This window comes from Biomphalaria glabrata, chromosome 3 (assembly GCF_947242115.1).
Source record: "Biomphalaria glabrata chromosome 3, xgBioGlab47.1, whole genome shotgun sequence".
NCBI classification, from domain to species: Eukaryota; Metazoa; Mollusca; class Gastropoda; family Planorbidae; genus Biomphalaria; species Biomphalaria glabrata.
In genome coordinates, this window is record NC_074713.1 from 23,201,319 (window position 1) to 23,221,190 (window position 19,872).

A 19,872-nucleotide genomic window follows, 5' to 3' on the forward strand; every position below is an offset into this window, starting at 1 on the left:
ATGTGTACAATTAACTTGATTCGAGAATGGATGTAGGAGAACTAATGTGTGCAATTAACTTGATTCGAGAATGGATGTAGGAGAACTAATGTGTACAATTAACTTGATTCGAGAATGGATGTAGGAGAACTAATGTGTACAATTAACTTGATTCGAGAATGGATGTAGGAGAACTAATGTGTACAATTAACTTGATTCGAGAATGGATGTAGGAGAACTAATGTGTACAATTAACTTGATTCGAGAATGGATGTAGGAGAACTAATGTGTACAATTAACTTGATTCGAGAATGGATGTAGGAGAACTAATGTGTACAATTAACTTGATTGGAGAATGGATGTAGGAGAACTAATGTGTACAATGAACTTGATTCGAGAATGGATGTAGGAGAACTAATGTGTACAATTAACTTGATTGGAGAATGGATGTAGGAGAACTAATGTGTACAATGAACTTGATTCGAGAATGGATGTAGGAGAACTAATGTGTACAATGAACTTGATTCGAGAATGGATGTAGGAGAACTAATGTGTACAATTCACTTGATTGGAGAATGGATGTAGGAGAACTAATGTGTACAATTCACTTGATTGGAGAATGGATGTAGGAGAACTAATGTGTCCAATGAACTTGATTCGAGAATGGATGTAGGAGAACTAATGTGTCCAATGAACTAAGGGGACTACATCCTACATATTAAGCCATAGCTGAGCAGCTGACGGTGTCCAAATCATGTGTTTGGTACCCGGTGTGAACCAAATATTTTTAAATTATTTAAAAAAAAATATATTATAATATTTTAAGTTTTATAATGGAAGTATTGTCTTAAAAATGTATTTTAAATTTTTTTCTTCTTGCTCTGTTACGTTGGAGGTCCCCTGGCACACAGTTCATGTTCTTAAATCCGGGCCTCTTAGAATCTACCTCTTTAAATTTAGACTCTTTTCTTAGCAAAAAACAATATATCTATTCAACCAAAATTAAATGATACTAATCCAGTCTCAAAATGAAAATATAATTCTTTGCATATTCCTAAGATACAGAGTGTTTATAGATATAGATACTTTTTTGTTCTAGTATTATAGTTACAGACGACTTTTGGTTCTGATGTTATTTTTACACAGCTAGATCTATGTCTGGCTATTGTCGTGCGGTATGCGCACTGGACTGTCAATCGGTCCCCCGTCGTCCTGCAGGAGGTTCGGACTAGCTAGTAGATTATTTGAAACTTTGAATGATCATCGTAAACATGTAAAACATTGACAACCAACAAACATTTGTACAAAACATGTCATATCGTTTGTGGTGTTTCTGTCTTCGAGAGTGATGCAAGGGAGTTAAGTCGTTACACTTCAATGTATGTTTGAAGCGACAGACTGTGTCGTCTGCTAGCCTTACTTCTGCCGAGAAGTGGAATTTTTTTTTTATTTCAGTAGGGCTCAATCTTTTTCGTCTCTAGGGCTCAGATACATTTCTGACATGCATGTGGACGAACCGAATAACGGCAAAAGACAAATTGTCGAGTCCTCTGGAACTGGGCCTGTTTGGCTTCATAATGCACTGTGGACGTACATTTCCAGGGGGCGGACAGCACGGGTCAGATATGCCCCTACCACAGGCGTGGTTTGAGTATCACTGTTTATCTCAACCTAGATCTAATTGTAAGCATGAAAAAAAAAAATCAATGTCTTCAGAAGGATTGAGAAAGGCTGAAAGAATATAAAACGTAGCCAGACATAATGTGTTGGCGTGTTTGTTATCGGGTAATCAAAACAAAAAAAATGTGCTGAGTAAACATTATTTCCTTACGAAACAAACTTGCCTTTTGGTTATTAATTTGTTCATGCCGTTATCACTGGGGGTGAGGTATTCGGTAAGGAAGGAGGGCAAATTTATAGAATAATAATAATTACATGTAATGCCACAAACCTCCCCCCCCCCACAACACACACACACACACACACACTTTTCCCACGGATCACATTTATGCACAGATCTACGGATAATATGAGCAATGTAACTGAGGATGAATGATGATGAATGATGATTTGATGTGATTAAGCTCTTACTTCTGTTAGTGAGCTTATATCAACTCATTCTGTCTCTCTGTCTGTCTAGTAAAAGTGTGTACACGTTATTTCTTCCACACCCATTCTCGGATCAAGTTGAAACTTCGCACAACTATTCATTGGCATAGACAAGGCATGAATCAATAAAAAAAATAGTAACCAATTAGTCAATTAATTACTGGCCATTAATATTTTTTTTTAGCAACAGTGAAACTAATCTTTCAGTATTCACAGATATGACTAAATTTGTTGGGTTTAGTCTCCTTATTTATTATATCTAACTAAACATAAATTAATTTTTAAAAAAATTAACTATTTTGTTTTAGATCGAATAAGGGAAATAACATCATTGATATAGTTTTAAGGGAAGGGCGAAGTTCTTCCCCTTTAGATGAGCCTTTTTTCCTTTTTCTTTTTTTAAAAGGATTTTTTTTTTTTTTTACATTTTGCTTGTTAATTATAGCATCCCTGCTGCCTGTACCAGCGTACGTTTTCACGATGGAATTAGATGATTTACATGTCTCAGTATCTCTAATGTTCATATGTACAGATGACAACTTGTCTAATTCCTGTATATATTTATCTATTTAGTTGAAGAACTAATGGACACCCTCTTTAAGAAATAAAACAATTTCATTTTCCAGGTAGAAATCATGAAACTATTGAACGCAAAAGATTGAACACACACTATTAACATACAGTATAAGTGTATTTCAATCATAGATTCACGAAAGTATTTAATATGTAGCTTGAAACTTATTAACTGAAGGACCGCGGTCTAAATTTGCCTCCCCTTTTTTGCAGGCTTTGAAATCGAAACATCTCGAACATGAAATGAAGTAAGAAAAACTTTTTATTTCTAATTAGCTCCCTTTCATTCTCCAATCTTCTGTTTGAAAACCTGAATGTTAGCGAAGCCAATGTAAACTTTCTGTTTACACTTCTCTCGGGACTTGACGCGTATATCACGTGACAATCTGTTCTCCACCAAAATACTCCCTTTTTTTTTTCTATATATCGGTCGTTGCTCCCAAACCCTAAGCCTAAGGACACGAAATGAAAGCTTTTATTAAACGTATTTCTATTAGTATTTCTGAGCGTTATCATAGGCGGCTACTTTGTAAACCACAGATAATATTAAAAGGTCTTCCCCAGGTTTGTTGAGTATATATCTATTTTACACATTTATAGATACAATGGTTTATTTAGAATGCATTTGACACACCAGTTACATCCGTTCATTTGTCCCTAGGCTATATATTGTTTATTTAGGTCGGGACACCCCTTCCTTTTTATTATAATAATATAACTTTTTTTTTTCTTCAGTCTTAAAATCAATCTCAAAATCTCTTACTGACTTGAATTGAAATAGGCACCCTACTAAATACATTTTAGGCATGGGCGTAGCGGTTGGAGGGGTCATAGGGTGTCAACATTTCCATTGTCAAGAAGTTCCACGTAGAACTAAAGTTTTAAGTTTCCAGGAAATACATCGGCTACATTTTGTTGTGCAAGAAAGTGCAGGACGTCTTTTGATTAAATGTTAGGAAATGGTGGACCTTCCCTGTCTGTTGAGATAATGATTTACTGAGGGGAAAAAACACGCACATGCGCACATACACATACACACGCTCGTGCTTTGTGGTCACGTGCACACAGCTGACATCAGCGGGAGAATAACTTTACGCTTTCTATTTTAGTTTTCAGGAAAACAAGAACCATTTCTGTTGTTCGACTACTTTGTTCATCTCAAATAAAAGTACACACTATTGGTAAAGTTTTTTAAAAAAAATGTCTAGCGATGATGATCGTTTATTACGTTCTATTCGAGCAGAAATGTTGAAATGATCCAAGCAACTATGTAGTTCAGAGTTAAAATCATCAGTTGAGGTCTGGATCAGGGTTAACAGACGCCCAGCAAAAGAAGAATATCTTCTCCCTTTTTTTAGTTCATTCCTCAGTGGCGTAGCTAGGGTGTGGGGAGGAGGGGTGAGAATCGAAAATCCCCCCGGACCCCTACTTGAGGGGGAGCCCAGATGAGTGTTTTTTTACATTAAATATTATGCAGGGGCCCCCAAGAGGTCAAGCCTCAAATGATGGACAATTCCTAGCTACGCCCCTGCCATTCCTCCGTACGGCTAGCGTTGACCTAAAGTGGTCAAATGTCCGGCTTTCACTCTTTTGTTTACTGCAATCGCAGCAGTTGCATTTTGTCCATTCATCAAATTGACTTCTTCACATCTTCTGGCTAAGGTTCCCACAAACTTTCTAATAAATAGCGGAAAGATAACAAGTTTTTTTGACAACCTCGTTATGATCAGGTCTTGGGTATTTCTCTAGTCAAGGCAGTTGGACAATACAAAGTTATTCAGAGCTCGTCTAGCTTTGTAACTTTTGGCATTCCGCCAGAATATTAAGAAAACTTTGTTGTTGTTGTTGTTTAATATCTCTGCCAAGCTCTTAAAAACTAAGATCTCCATGGGCTCAGCGAGAAGCAGAATGTAAGGCCTACAATGTGATGAAAACGTGGATGGAACTGCAGGTGTATCAGTTCTTCTGAGAAACATGATACTTACTAGAGCATTTGGGGATTTACTGCTTGTTTATTAGCGTGGTCGAGAGGCTAGGTACGCCTGAACTTGGCTTGGCTACCTATGAAGGAGGCTCGAGGTTCGACACCCGACTCGAGCAGAGTTGTGTTTACTAAAGGCAGCACGGAAAACCTTCTCCCAGATATCCCCCTCCCACTGGTCCACAAATGAGGTTGGACCATAGCGCTCTGAGCATGCTGTAAGCATGAAAGTAGCGTTGTTTGTAAAGTTTTTTTTTATTGTCCCCCTTTGTAAGGTTTTGTCCTCCCTTTTTGCCCTTCTCGTGATAAATGTGTTGAACAATGGTGTCTGTAAGGTGTCTGTATTTGTTTTGTTTTTTTAAATGTATGTATCAGAACACAGTTGACTGATCTCCTTTAAACTTGGCATTCTAGTATATTAGGATAAGTAGACCCCACACACACACACTACCCATTACTCTTAATTTAAAAAATTACCTCAGGTGTATTGCTTTTTTTTTTTTTTAACCTTTTCAAATAAACGCTGCCAACGCCGGGTATTTTTGCTAGTAATTATATAGACTAATTTTTATGTTTAACGAAGCACGTATTTGTGTGTGTGTGTTTGTTTGTTTCACCAAATATGTAGACCCGAGTCCATGATGTCACTATCCGCTTCATCCCTCTGTAGACAAATAGAGCAATCGTGTCCTTTTGTGAGACGTCACATGTTTACGTTCCACGCGGGGAACAGGGGGGATCTAGATACATCAATACTTCCATTAGCAAAGTGTCCTTGAAGCAAGAGACATAACACAAACTAGGTCAGCGTGACAATAACATTAGCCGCTCATCTTCCCATTCCCTTCGTGTGAATTGAACCACCCATGTAATCATTGTGCCCATTTGGGGGATGTCTGCATTCATGGATACTCTGAGCAGAAGTGTATAGCGTTAAGGAGAGGGGAGATAATGAAGTACTAATGATGTATTAATGATGATACAGTTTAAGGTGAAAAGGAGTCTGTATGATATTATATGTCTTGCGTCATTGTTGTTGTTTATGGAACGTTGGCAGGACGTGACGTCATAAAAGGAGAGACGTAAAAAAAACAACAACAACATCAAGTTGTCTTTTTTATTGAATTGGAGATGTTTATAAAATAGAAGCTAATCCATAAATAGCAAGCTTTTCGGTGTATCCGATGTACAGACTACGGAAGTAATTATAAACTTTTAAAAACATAACAAAAAAAATTGTGTTCCCTTTTTTAGTACTGTGGAACTAAATAATAGGAAAACATTTTTTTAAACACTAAAAAAAAAAGACAGTACCTCTGTTATACAACTTACACATTGTTTAGCTTTTACTAACTAATGAATGTTAGATTAAAAAAAAAATATTGTGTACCCCGCCCACTCCCTCCCCCGAGACAAAATCCTGGTTAAGCGAATGTATAAATCTACTAGACTTTCTAATATGATAATGATGGATAGGCGTTTAGATCTTGACCTAGAAGAAGATATTTAAAATGTTCCTGAATATCAATGTATTAAACACTGGAATACTAGAGCGTGTACATGCGGCGTTCAAGAGGTCTAGCTAGCAAACATTTCTTTTTATACTTTAAAAAAACTATGAAGGTCAAACTCAAGTTTTACCAGTGTGGCCAACGAGCTATTCAGTCTTTTTCCAATGATATATTATTATAAATGAACTCTCTAATTCCTATAGAAATCACTAGAGCCCTTTTCGAGAATCGTGTCCAGGTTCCACCCAGAAGGTTTTAGATTCCACGAAGGTACGAGTTGAATAGAAGTATTGTAAAAATATAAAATCAATTGTGTAAACAAAGAGTAGATAACTGTACCTAACTATTAGTGTGACAATCTCCAAAACTGTTCATTCATCGAATTGTATTTCTCCGTAGACACTAAACAGTCTGCGTTTTCTGTTCCATCTTTTGGTCTGCAGTGATTGAGTTATGTAGTTCATATTTGATCTTTAGTCGAATTTGTATTAAGATTGAAACTAGTTTACTACTCACTCATAGAGGTTAACAATTTGTAGAGTATTTTCTACTTGGCTTCGAAGACCATGCTGTGACCTATATATTTTGCCTCATTTAACGCAAATGAAGTCGTTGTCTGCTGGGCTTTAGATTTCGTCGTATGTGCATACTTGGCCTTTTTTTTTTGTCTCAGATTGCCACGGTCTTTGTAAGCTTTCTTATGGAAGCCAGTTTCTGACAGGTGCCAGTAATACACAGTAATACTCGTGTAGATTTATTATTTATATAGATCTAGTTTTATTAGTGCCTGATAGAGAGAGGGAGAAAGAGAGAGAGAGGCAGACAGACAGAGAATGCATTCTGCTTACAACTGATAGTAGATAGCATTTTTGTGCTTCATCCTATTACTGTGTTAGTTCTATAAATAGCCTGTTATTGTTACATGTTTTTTTTTTGTTTGGTATCGCTCGAGTCTCCCTCTCTTCCCATCTAGGCTCCACTCCCTTCAAGTACACCATGGGCACACTCCCCCACCCCTCTCCACCTATCACTTTATAAGTAAACCTCGTTTGAGATGGTATCCTGCAACCTCTCTCTCTCTCTCTCTCTCTCTCTCTCTGTCTCTCTGTCATTCTCTCCATAGATCAAGCAGACGACCAATAGAACATGCCGAACTGTCAAATCTTTTCTCCCCTCTTCCTTTGATCTACCCGCCTCTCTGTCTCTCACTTCAGCTTCCTGACCTCGCGTGTGCACTGAGCTTTGCAGAAAATCCTTGAACAGTTCGCCCAGACACACTCACCAGTTGACTGAAAGTTTCAAGGGGCGCTCACAATGTTCACGTGAGACAAAGAGGTGTCTTGCTGAAAATGGGAATAAAATGTTCACGTGACACAAAGAGGTGTCTTGCCGAAAGGAGAATGTAATGTTCACGTGAGGCAAAGAGGTGTCTTGCCGAAAGGAGAATGCAATGTTCACGTGAGACAAAGAGGTGTATTGCTGAAAAGAGAATGCAATGTTCACGTGAGGCAAAGAGGTGTCTTGCCGAAAGGAGAATAAAATGTTCACGTGAGACAAAGAGGTGTCTTGTTGAAAGGAGAATGCAATGTTCACGTGAGACAAAGAGGTGTATTGCTGAAAGGAGAATAAAATGTTCACGTGAGACAAAGAGGTGTCTTGCCGAAAGGAGAATAAAATGTTCACGTGAGACAAAGAGGTGTCTTGTTGAAAGGAGAATAAAATGTTCACGTGAGACAAAGAGGTGTCTTGCTGAAAGGAGAATGCAATGTTCACGTGAGACAAAGAGGTGTCTTGCTGAATTTATATGTGATTCACAAATTGACATAATTTTGTAAATGTATTATTTTTTATTATTTATGGTAACTGATATAGGAAGCTTCTTGCTATGGGGTCAACTCTAAGTAGATAGATTTTCTTTTTTTTATTTTATCCCGTGTACAGAATATTGGAAGTATCCCGATAATCCAAACTTCGGTAATCCGAAAGTTTTCTTAATCTGAAACTGAAATAAGAATATAGGAATATAGAAAAAAGAAAGAACAGTATATAAATGTACAAGGTACTAAAAATAACAATACATTTCCAAGATGCACATTGTAATAAACATAACAGAACAATAGTATATGTGAATCTAAACTATCTCGTTATAAACTAAATACCGTCGGCCAACTTGAATACTGTTTTAATAAATTATAAATGCTTGGAATGTAGTGAAATGTTTAGACTATTTGGTGAAGTGCAATACATTGTATGGCTGCTCCAGTACGATACTGGCATTTTAAAACCGGACGCTGTAATCTAGAACACAACTTTGGCACTCTTGACACGTACTTCCTACACAGAAGAGGTTAGAAGTGGTTACTGGTTAGTGGTTAGAAGTGGTTAGTGGTTAGAAGTGGTTACTGGTTAGAAGTGGTTAGATATATATATATATATATATATATATATATATATTGTTATAAACTTGGTGGTGGCACAGAGATGGGTAGTGGTGTGTGTGTAGTCAGCCGACGCAAATCGCCCCAGGCCAGCGCTAGACGAGCGGTCAACCGTGACGAGTTATGACTGTCAGCCGAGTCGAGTGTCAACAGGACAGTTCGGGAAGGATCACCGTCGTGAACGGAGCTCAGGAGCGTCACGAGAGTTGTAGTCATCTGACCACCTAGAAACGTCGAGCGGCGTTCTGTCCGGTTCGAGAAGGCCAGTAGGGACCCTATATAAGAGCGGAGGTGTCGCAGTCAAGACGGTCCACGGCAGGGGTTCAGAGCCCGGTTCACTACAGTCCGGTTGACTACAGCACAGTTCAGCGGTGTGGTTCTGTACGGAGCATTACGACGGTTCAGTGCGGAGTACTATCAAGTACAGTTGAGGCGAACGGCGTCTTGATCTTGGTCTGTGATCGAGTCCGACACAACGAGCCTAGTGTGTGAAGTCAGTCCTGAACTGTTGAACCCAGTGCAAGCCTGGAACGAGACGGAGAGGCCAGTGCAAGAGTTGATACGGCGGAACGGTGTTATCGGAGAGATATTTGTACAGTGTACGTGTTGCCAATTGTACAGTATTGGCTGTTATTTATTCAACTATTAAAGTGTTACGTTACTTTGGAGCCCTGAGTTGTCAAGTTCTTTAAGTTGGTGGTGTATGGTGCAGTTTGCAGAGAGCCTGGATAGTGAGATTCGTAACAATATATATATATATATATATATATATCAGGTGCACGTTTATGTAATGACAAGTTGTATTTCATAATTATGTTTATGACAAAGCTTCTATCAGCTCTGTCTGTCTAGTAACAAAGTTTGAACACGTTCTTTTTTCCCCACACCCATTCTCGGATCAAGTTGAAACTTTGCATTATTATTAATTGGCGATGACAATACATGAATCAGTAAAAACATATACCCAATTAGTCAATTAATTCCTGGTAATTACTGGTAGAATGACTTTTACATTATTGAGAAATATAGTTGTCTAGTGTGCAGTTCTTTCCCTTAGATAAGCTTTGTTGTTTTTTCAAGTATTTTTACATTTTGCGTGTTTCTAATTAGTTGGCAACAATGATCTTTCAATTGAGCGTCCTTCACATTGTTTAGTTTCTCAATTTATTTTAAAATCTCTACCAATTTTCTTCTATTTTTACAAAGCTTCTATCAACTCTGTCTGTCTGTCTGTCTGTCTGTCTGGTACAAAGCTTCTATCAACTCTGTCTGTCCGTCTGTCTGGTACAAAGCTTCTATCAACTCTGTCTGTCTGGCTGGTACAAAGCTTCTATCAACTCTGTCTGTCTGGCTGGTACAAAGCTTCTATCAACTCTGTCTGTCTGGTACAAAGCAGCTTCTATCAACTCACTCTGTCTGTCTGTCTGTCTGGTACAAAGCTTCTATCAACTCACTCTGTCTGTCTGTTACAAAGCTTCTATCAACTCACTCTGTCTGTCTGGTACAAAGCTTCTATCAACTCACTCTGTCTGTCTGGTACAAAGCTTCTATCAACTCACTCTGTCTGTCTGGTACCAAGCTTCTATCAACTCACTCTGTCTGTCTGTCTGTCTGTCTGTTACAAAGCTTCTATCAACTCACTCTGTCTGTCTGGTACAAAGCTTCTATCAACTCACTCTCTCTGTCTGTCTGTCTGGTACCAAGCTTCTATCAACTCACTCTGTCTGTCTGTCTGTTACAAAGCTTCTATCAACTCACTCTGTCTGTCTGTCTGTTACAAAGCTTCTATCAACTCACTCTGTCTGTCTGTTACAAAGCTTCTATCAACTCACTCTGTCTGTCTGGTACAAAGCTTCTATCAACTCACTCTGTCTGTCTGTTACAAAGCTTCTATCAACTCACTCTGTCTGTCTGGTACAAAGCTTCTATCAACTCACTCTGTCTGTCTGTCTGTCTGGTACAAAGCTTCTATCAACTCACTCTGTCTGTCTGTCTGTCGGGTACCAAGCTTCTATCAACTCTATCTGTTTGTCTGTCTGTCTGGTACAAAGCTTCTATCAACTCACTCTGTCTGTCTGTCTGTCTGTCTGGTACAAAGCTTCTATCAACTCACTCTGTCTGTCTGTCTGTCTGGTACAAAGCTTCTATCAACTCACTCTGTCTGTCTGTCTGTCTGTCGGGTACCAAGCTTCTATCAACTCTATCTGTTTGTCTGTCTGTCTGGTACAAAGCTTCTATCAACTCACTCTGTCTGTCTGTCTGTCTGGTACAAAGCTTCTATCAACTCACTCTGTCTGTCTGTCTGTCTGGTACAAAGCTTATATCAACTCACTCTGTCTGTCTGTCTGTCTGGTACAAAGCTTCTATCAACTCACTCTGTCTGTCTGTCTGGTACAAAGCTTATATCAACTCACTCTGTCTGTCTGTCTGTCTGGTACAAAGCTTCTATCAACTTACTCTGTTTTGTCTGTCTGTCTGGTACAAAGCTTCTATCAACTCACTCTGTCTGTCTGTCTGGTACAAAGCTTCTATCAACTCACTCTGTCTGTCTGGTACAAAGCTTCTATCAACTTACTCTGTCTGTCTGTATGTCTGGTACAAAGCTTCTATCAACTCACTCTGTCTGTCTGTCTGCCTGGTACAAAGCTTCTATCAACTCACTCTGTCTGTCTGGTAAAAAGTGTGTACACGTTATTTCTCCCACACCCATTATCAGATCCTATAGAAACTTCTCACAATTATTCATTGGCTTAGACAAAACATGAATCAATATTACAAAAGTAACCAATTAGACAAGTAATTACTGGTAATTAATTATTTTGTTTAATAGAATTTAAAAGTAATTCTTAAGTATTCACATATATTGCTAAATTTGTCGGGTTTAGTCCCCTTAAATAATTGTTATAGCTATTTCTCCCTTAAACTCATAAACCACTTAGACAAACATAATGTCCTCACACCATACCAACATGGCTTTAGGAAATATAGATCATGTGAAACACAACTAATAGGACTAATTGATGATTTTTCAAAAGGTTTAGATAATAGTGAACAAATAGATGCTATCTTACTAGATTTTTCTAAGGCTTTTGACAAAGTTCACCACCATAGTTTGCTTAAAATATTTAAATATTTCGGCATTAATGGTCCACTGCATCAGTGGATTAAAGATTTTCTGATAGGGAGAGAACAAACTGTAATAATAAATGGCTCTAAATCAACACCGATAACAGTAAACTCAGGTGTACCTCAAGGAACAGTCTTGGGTCCACTACTATTTTTAATTTACATAAATGATTTACCAAATTGCATTACTTCAGGAACAAAAGTAAGATTATTTGCAGATGATTGCATAATATATAGAACAATAAAAACAACACAAGACACAGACATTTTACAAAGAGAATTAGATGAATTACAGAAATGGGAATCAAATTGGAGCATGTCTTTCCACCCAGAAAAATGTCAGTTGTTAAGAGTAACAAAAAACTAAAAACTAAAACAAATTAATTCCACTTATCTTATTCATGGCAAACCAGTAACACAGACTAAAAACGCAAAATACCTAGATGTTATAATAAATGAAAAACTGTCATGGAATCCACATATTGATGAAACTACAAAAAAATCAAACAAAGCATTAGGATTTATTAAAAGAAATTTCTATAAATCAAATAAGAACATAAAACTAAAATGTTATTTAATCTTGGTTAGGCCAATAATAGAATATGCATCCTCCGTTTGGGACCCCTCAACTCAAGAAAACATTAAGAAACTGGAACATACACAAAATAGAGCAGTGAGATTCATAACAAACGAATATTCACATTTGACTAGAGTAACACCTTTAGTAAAATCACTAAATTTAGAAAGCCTTCAGGACAGAAGGCTCAAAAGTAAAGTAGCAATGATACATAAAACACTGAACCATAATCTTCAAATACAAAAACAAAATTTAATAAAATACTCTGAAAGACACAAAGATAAAGGCACATTCCTCGTCCCATATGCTAGGACAAATTTGTGCAAATACTCCTTCTTCCCTAGTGCTATTAGAGCATGGAATGGGTTGCCTGAGCTAGCCAGGAAAACCAGTGACTTGGCAGAATTTAAGTCATTGGTTAATATGCATGACTAAATGCATGACGCGTAGGACGTAATCATCTTCTTTTTTGAAGTAACGTCTGTATTATATAAGATAAGATTACGTATTCTCCGATCAAGTTGATACTTTTTTATTATACCTAACTTAACACGAATCAGTAAACAAACAAATACTCAATTAGTCAATTATTTTGTTTGATATCGAATAAGAGAAATAGCTTGCACATTATTGATAGATGTAGTTGTAAGGGCGGAGTTCTTCCCCTTTAGATAAGCTTTGTTTTTTTTTAAACGGAATTATTTTTATATTTTTCTTTTCCTTACGTTTCTCTTTAAGCTTAGTTATGTCACCACATTTCTCCATATCGAATTCCCTTTGTTTACTGTTACTGAATTTTGTTTCTTATAGAATGTTAACCGGATCTTTACAAATAAAATGTGAACAAATAGGAGATTATTGTGCTTAAAGTATATCGTAGAAATCTCCAATACTTAAAATATTCAAATAACCAGAACCTCATTTATTTAATAAAGAGTTGTCGGCGATATTTGAAACGTTGAAGAATCAACAAGAATACTCTCGTTAGAGTTAAATATTTATATAATCGTAATTGAAAGCATAAAATAAATAAGAAAAAAGTAAAGTAAAGTTTGCCCTTGCGATCCATGGGGCAGATAATGTTAAGGTCATCTGTTGCTGTGGCCAACGCTTAATAAGCAGGGTGTCACGTGGCCAGCACAACGACCAACTGCCTTTACTTTCCCCAACTTAAGTCAGGTACTCATAAGAATTGGGTGGACTCAGGGGCGCCCTAAAAATCCCAAAATTCAAATTCCCAGTCTTTACCGAGATTCGAACCCTGGACCCCGGATTCGGAAGCCGAGCGCTTAACCAGTCAGCCACCGCGCGCCACAAGATAAATAAACACACACATTATTTTTAGCTAGAATGTACAATATAATTCAATTTTGATAATAAATACACAGAATTAGGTTAACAAATCAAGCTTCAAACTTTAGGACGTCCCTTATGTATACACCTTTTTTTCTAAGTCAGAACTAGAAAGTCGCCGAGAACGCCAGAAACGGAGGTCAAATTAAATGTTGTTTTTTTAATACCTCCCATGATACATTTAAACTTCTTTGTAGACACTCGAAGCATCCAGAAAAAAAAAATATTTTGTTTACGTTCTGTGGTAACCTTGACACGTTTTTGACGTGATAGTCACATACCGGTTGAGACTTGGTATTTAAAACGTACGCATGTTTTAGAAAGCCTTCAGACATAAGGTTATATTTCAACATAACTAAACTAAGTTCCTCAAAAGTAGTAGGCAACTTACAGTTGTAAGAGTTATGGTCACTTGGTCATAAAGCAGTTATACTTACGGTCACTTGGTCATAAAGCAGTTATATTTACTTGGTCGCAAGGCATTTATAAGCAAAGTAAACAATATATAGCCTGGGAATAAATCAACGGGCGTAGCCGATGGGTTACGCTAATATAATACGTATATAATAAGAAAGATAGAGATTAGTACATCTTTTTTTTATCAAATGCGTAATATTTATGGTTGCATTCATTTCAATGATTATTCATTACATATTCCTTACCAAGTCCAAGACAATGAATTGATAATTTTTCTTAAGCTAGTAGAAAGATCTTTAATACGTCAAGGAACCGGAAGTCTACCGTAGGATGCACTCAATAAATAAATAAACAACTTCTTGTACATTATTCCTGGTTTTAAACTAAAAAAAAATCGCCTATACATTAGCCAACGTCTTCGCCCGTTGATTTATTCCCAGGCTATATATAGTTTAGTTTGGGTACCCCGTCAAAATCGCGCCGACAAAATAGCGCCGACAAAATAGCGCGAACAAAATAGCGCCGACAAAATAGCGCCGACAAAATAGCGCCGACAAAATAGCGCGAACAAAATAGCGTAGAATAAAATATATTTTAGTCATTTTGAAAGAAATACTTAAGATATGGTAAAATATTTAAAGTTAACATAATTTTGCAGGAAACACTTTAGATATCTTAAAACACAAATAAGCAAAAATCATAATAAAGTAAAATGAATAAGTTCGAAATATAGCATTTATTTACGTTATAAAAGTGTACTTAGAAAACATGCAAAGATACTTGTCAAATTTACACACACGCACACACAAACTTTCACAAAGTTAAATTGTAGAAAATGTCACGTCCATCACTGGCTTGTTTCCGTTCCTTGGCAATATAGCTTCAAGTCGTCTGTTAAGTTGGAGATATTTGTCTTGCTTGCAGCTTTACTTAGTTCTCCAGCATTGTACCTCAGAATCTTGTTCTCAGTATTCTCCTGTTCTCTCAGGAAGTGAGAGATTAACTTGTACACATTAGGGTGATGACCGTCAATAGACAGTTGAAATGCATGGTGCCATCCCTCCACTCAATTGTTTGTTCGTGGTAGACCGTCCTGCACACGATCTCTAACATTCCATAATGCTATCGGAAATCTTGGAGTCACTCTGCGGTTTCGTCTCTGGCGATCAATATAGTTGTCCTCCCAAAAGTCATATGAATTCCTTACGCCCTGTTTTGATCAAAGAAAGATGCCGCAGATTTCTGATTATAGTATAACACACTCTCCTATCCTATTTTGTCGGGTCACCACATTTCAAAATCCTATTTTTAGCACGTTATACTTTTTAATCAAAGGTGAAAAAGGGGAATGATATAAAATTTAAAGTACTCTCGTTCTCTGCAAAAATGGCATAATTTCAGATCTATTAATATTGAAAAGATAGAGATCAACAAAAATGATGCCCAGGACATTAAATTACTAATAATCTGTTACTTTTATACACATCATATATAAATCCGCGCTATTTTGTCGGCGCTATTTTGTCGGCGCTATTTTGTCGGGAAATTTCGCGCTATTTTGTCTTGCGCTATTTTGTCGGCGCTATTTTGACCGCGCTATTTTGTCCGCGCTATTTGGACGGGTCACCTTAGTTTGTCATAATCCTCTCCTTTTTTTATATACTTAAAACATTATAAAGGACCCCTCCTCCCCACCCCTTTTTTTTTACTTATAACAATATAATGCTATAAAGTTCAACCCTCACCCATACATTCCATTGGCCAGCTAAATCTAGCATCTATTACCTTGAATTGAATAGTTTGGGTCTGGGCCCTTTTCTCTTTGTATATCCAGCAAATGCTCACAAAATACTTTTACCATACACCTACCCTTATTCTTTTTTTTTCACTTTCTATAAAACTGCCCGCATTTCAACAACCCCCTTTTCAGCCAGAGTATTCTAGTCTACGTTACGTGTAATTGGACCTCGCCCTCCCAAACCCAATCACGTCTGGCCAGTTAACTCGATATCAATGTTCTCCCCTCTCCCTTTTTCTCGCACCCCTCCCCCCACCCCTCAAAACACTTGAATGTTAGTATCTGTTGCATCTAATTGGCCCTGCCCGCTTTATAAAGCTACATCGCCCAAACACATTTTATTAGTCAGTGAATTCGATCACCAATATCACTTATACCACAACCCTCACTCTACGCCTTAGAAAAAAACCCACAAAAAACCTACAATATATATATGTTTGTGTGTGTGTGTGTGTGTGTGTGTGTGTGTGTACAAATGAATATTCTTCTATTTTCCAGCTTTTTATCGAAATATTTGAATAGCTCTCTAATGCGTTCAGACACCATATATGTTTTATATATCGATCCTTGAGATTAGAAATTACGTTTCAACATTTATATAGATCAAAATAATTAAAATTAAATTGTGCAAAAAAAAAAAAACAAAAAAAAACAAAACGCTATCATAAAAATTAATTTAAAAAATAAAAGTTTTTACTCATTAGGGAATTAAACCCCTGACCCTCAGATCTCGAGTATTGTTCTGCCGATTGAGCTATCCGAGTGTTATTTATATTAGAGGAAATTGTGCACAAAAAGTGTTGGGTCAAAATTGCAAATAAAGAATCGTATACGGTAAATTTAACCGCTGCGTTTTCGCAAGGGATGACAGCAAGGGATTTCAGCAGGGAATGACTGCGGTCAGGGTTCGAACTCGGCACAGTCCGGACGACAGTCTGAAGCGCATACCAGACGACCAGGCCAGGCATGTGCTTACAAGCTATTTCAACGTTATTACATTGTGCAGACGACGATCATCTTGTTACCAATTCCAACAAGAATCGATTTTCAGAATTGTAAGCTCGTAATCGATTTCCGTGCTACATGTGAAAGTTGCAAGTATAGACTTGTGTAGGCCTACATCTAGACAAGGCCGGATTTACGACAACACAAGACTGTGAAGCCGCACAGGGCCTTACCCTATAAGGGGTTTCCACATTTCAAATTGGTTATAACAAAATGTTCATATTAAAAATAAGAAAATAAGGAAAATTATATTAATTTACAAGTGGGCCGTCTTTTTTTTTCTTAAATTTACAAAGCAGCCAGATGTTCAAAAAAAAATAAAGGCCAAGAATCTGAAATGAAAAACGTTAATAGCAAAGACAAGCAAGAAAAATATTTTTTAAAAAATACTTTAAAAAAAAAGACAATTACTTTCTATACACATCGTTTATAGAACGATTATGTTGCTCTTAATAACTAATGAATGTTAGATTATACTATAGCACAGATTGGAAAATTACGGCCCGCGGGCCACATGCGGCCCGCCGAGGTGTTTTATGCGGCCCGCCGACACCTACAGAAATCAGGTGTGCCCACAGTATATAGATATAAAAGTGGAAATATTAAAAAAAAATATCTATATAAATTATTGAAACTGTCTCATTATAAAACGTTTTAAATAAACGAAGATTATGCTTATTGGCTATACATCAATACACTCAATTCAAGACACATTGTCTGAGTGTTGGGTAGGCTTGGAAGAAGATGGCAAGTGTAACAACTGATGGAGCTCGATCTATGACTGCGAACCATAAACTTGAAACAGCAAAGTTTGCATAAAGTTGTATATAATTTAATCATTAATGTATATAAACTTGTAAAGTAGTGAAACTTTCTAGAGCTAGGGAAGTTAACCACGGGTAGTTCTGATTTATGAATAAATAATCCAATATATCCGCTAGCTTAGCATGGGCAAGGCAAAGGAGAAGAATATAAAATCTCAAGGATGAAACAGTTATGTTACTTGAAAAACATTGACTGTGACCTTGTTACCAATATTTCTAATGAAGAGTGGAAGACAAAATTTCATTCTCTACATCATCACTATTGCAATTAATTGTTTACATATGAAATGCAAATGCCTGTAAAATCTTTTCAAACAAGGCTTTCCCGTGCTACAGGCAAGAAAACAAAAATAGCTTTTGTCATTTTCCTTTGCTGAAAGGTGAAACTATTTTTAGTGAAATGATTAAAAGTACAACACTTGTTAAGAGAATTCGATTCAGCTCCAGAGGACATAACTCAAAGCAAATAGATGCTCCAGTCAGCACTACCATGGGAGATTTATAGGTGCCAGAAGCTGTATTTCCACACTTTAAAAAACTTTGCTGCTGTTCACACTATTTGGGTGCACATACATCAGTTCTTCTTTTTCGTTCTCATTTTACATGTTGAAGGGTTCAGATCAGTAATCCTATATTGGAGATGAGCCGCGTAGTGGTTTCCAGATCAGGCAGTTCTCCAAATAGTCCTTTGATAGTCTTGTTCGGGTCTCCTGATTTAGTATGCACCATTAAAGGACATGGTCAGCATTCTCTGTAATTTGACAGCAGTCACACACAGGGGTAACAACTAGTAAGATAGTTTCACAGTTCCGGAACATTATGCACGAGTGTAAGAAGTCAAATACTGCACATTAAGTACAACTGTATATTTGTGGGGATGTTGGGATATAAAAAGACAATAGCAATTTTAAAAAAATCGTAATACAGTGTATATATGAATTAAAAGACATTCTACACAGCAAGCTTATCTTTCTAAGATATATATATATATATATATATATATATATATATATATATATATGCGGCCCGCCATTCCCAAACTTTTATTAATGCGGCCCTCGATACAAAAATGTTGCCCACCCCTGTGTAACTAGAGGAACCAAAACTTTACCCCGCCCCATTTCTACCCTCCGTCGAGAAAAAATCCTGGTAAAGCAAATGTGTAAGTCTACTAGACTTTATAATATTCCAATGATAGGCCTTTAAATGTAGACACATTTAGAAAACAGTATTCAAATTAAAACCTTGTATAAATAGTGCCTAGATGTGGAAGTACCCGAGGACGTATTGATACATATGTTCTAGTCCTGATGCCCAATTTAATTTTTTTTTTTTTACTTTGAAAAATTATAACGGTCAAACTAGAGTTTTTCCCAGTGTGGCCAATGAGCTACTAATGATTTTCCCAACGATATGGCTATATACATCAACTGTCAAATCTCCAAGAAAATCGTTAGAGCCGTTTTTGAGAACAGTGTCCACCCCACTCATTCCGAATGTGCAACTTCATTGAGGGTATTATTGAAAAAGAAGTGAATGGAGATTAAGATTTAAAAGAAAAACAATGTGTACAAATAATGATTGCTATCATAAAATCACGTTGATATGTAGACGTCATTTGAGAAAAGTCTGGCAACATGAGCTTCTGACAGCATTAATTTCTTTGACTATCGGGATTTCTCCTGTTCTAAAAATAGCCATGTTTGTTGTTGTTTTGCTCTTATCTTTATTTTTAGCTCTTGCACAGCTGTGAACATGAGGTTACCTCCCTTTCTTTCTCCTGAATATTTCGTGTGTTCGCGTGTTTCGAAAAATTGAGGGGAAAAAGTGAAAAGGGGGGGGGGGGGGTGGCGGATACAAGAATTGGGCTAGAGGGAGAGCATGGGCATCGATTATTTTGTTGTTTTAAGAGCAGCCCAAGGTCAAGGGTGTTGAAGAAAAAAAAAAGAAAAAAAAGGCGGGTGGGGGGGGGGTAGTAATCACGAGGATGAGTGCTGGTCGAATACTCTCAGGAGAGTGAGCGTGGATAGAAACATTTTTTTGAACCTGGAATCTCGGGGAAACAAATTCTAAGAACTTTCTGTCGAAATCGATTTGAATCTTCCGTACAACAATTGGAAAAAAAGGGGGGTGGGAAGGGTTTGAGAGGAGCATTGCAAACATCTGAAACTTAGAATTCAA

General features: G+C 37.1%; 1 protein-coding gene across 1 annotated transcript in view; it reads left to right on the forward strand.

Annotated features, from left to right (window-relative positions):
• The window catches only part of LOC106062560 (protein mab-21-like), a 41,824-nt gene that overhangs the window by 5,688 nt on the left and 16,264 nt on the right, over positions 1-19,872 (forward strand). The window lies entirely within an intron of this gene.